The sequence below is a fragment of the Callospermophilus lateralis genome, chromosome 3 (assembly GCF_048772815.1).
Source record: "Callospermophilus lateralis isolate mCalLat2 chromosome 3, mCalLat2.hap1, whole genome shotgun sequence".
Classification (NCBI taxonomy): Eukaryota; Metazoa; Chordata; class Mammalia; order Rodentia; family Sciuridae; genus Callospermophilus; species Callospermophilus lateralis.
Window position 1 is genome coordinate 169397077 of NC_135307.1, and position 1553 is coordinate 169398629.

The window sequence follows — 1553 nt, forward strand, 5'->3', positions numbered from 1 at the left end:
TGTGAAGAAATCAGGCAGCACCTTCAATTCTTTGCTCAAAAATCTCCTAAGCTAAATATCCAGGTTTATCACTTATGAATCATGTTTTCTACATGCCAGGATACAATTTTGGTATTTTTCAGTTATGTAACAGAGATCACCCTCTCTCTCCATTTCATATGACATTCTCACATGTCACCATAAGTATTCTTAGAGTCAAGATATCAACTGTCTGTTCACGGTGTTTACAATTTCTCTACAACATACTTACATTCTCTTTTTTGGAAATGGGATCTACCACCTATAAACAAGCCTATGCTAGGGTGCGACCACATGGCAGAAAGATGAGTTGTTTAACTAAGGCCATTCTAGACTGTTCAGCCCACAGAAAACCTATCAGCTGACTGTAGATGCATGATCAACTCAGACAAGATCAGCCAAGGCCAGCACAGATTAAAATAAAATTCCACTTGGCCAGTAAGTTTGTGAGATAGATAAATACCTATTGCTCAATACCACCAAGGTTTTGTGGTTGCTTGCTGTGCAATATCATTGGGTAATATATAACTTATATGCATAGGAGAAATGTTTAGTCCCTTGAATTATGTTTTTGGTACTAGGGATGGAACCCAGGGATGCTCTACCACTGAGATACATCCCTACACTTTTTATTTTTCTTTACGTATTTAAAACTTTTCATGCATAGTATTGCATAGTTGCCAAGGTTGGCCTTGAACTTGTGATCCTCCTGCCTTAGCTTCCCAAATCACTGGGATTACAAGCATATGTACTATTTCTGGTCCTTTTGATTCTTGTACCTTTGACCTACTTTTGAAAGGAAGAACAGGTAGTTCAAATAATTGCATTTCTATTTTTCTCTCTCTCTCTCCTCTCTTTTACCTTAGGCTACCTTTAGGATTCTCAGGCCTCCGAAATATACAACTGCTATTTACATTGCAGAAATACAGGCTAATTTTCTAAGTGTTTGCAGTGAAGATCTCCTTCTTGGACCTGATGAAGAGAGAATCACCCCTATCCTTGTTTTCCATTTGGGGGAAGCTTACGTTAATTCTTGCAAGAAATTTTTCCTTCAAATCCTCTAACTTTTCTCCAACTTTTTTTTTTCCTCCAACTTTAGGAAAGGGTCTTTTAAAACTCACGTGTTGGTCTGACATCTCATTTTGGAATGTGTTATTATACTTAATTTGATGTTTTCACTTTTACATTTAATTTGATTGATTTCTGTCTCCTCCACTAGACTGTAGTTCCATGAAGCAAGAGTTCCTCTTGTTCAAACATCAGCACCAAGGACAGTGCCAGGTGCACATCATGATGCACAAATACTTGTTTAATGAATCAATGTGAATGAAACTGTTATATCTTAGGTCATGAATATAAATGTGTAAATTGCCTATATTTATCTTTTACAGAGCATGGGATGTGGTTATTTTCCAACAAACCTTTTAATTCTTTTTAGAAGTGTCATATTAAAAATCCCTTTTAGGACCCCAGTTGTTTTTCATACTCTAGGTATTGTCCCCTGGAAGAGGACATAATGAGATAAACATCATAAA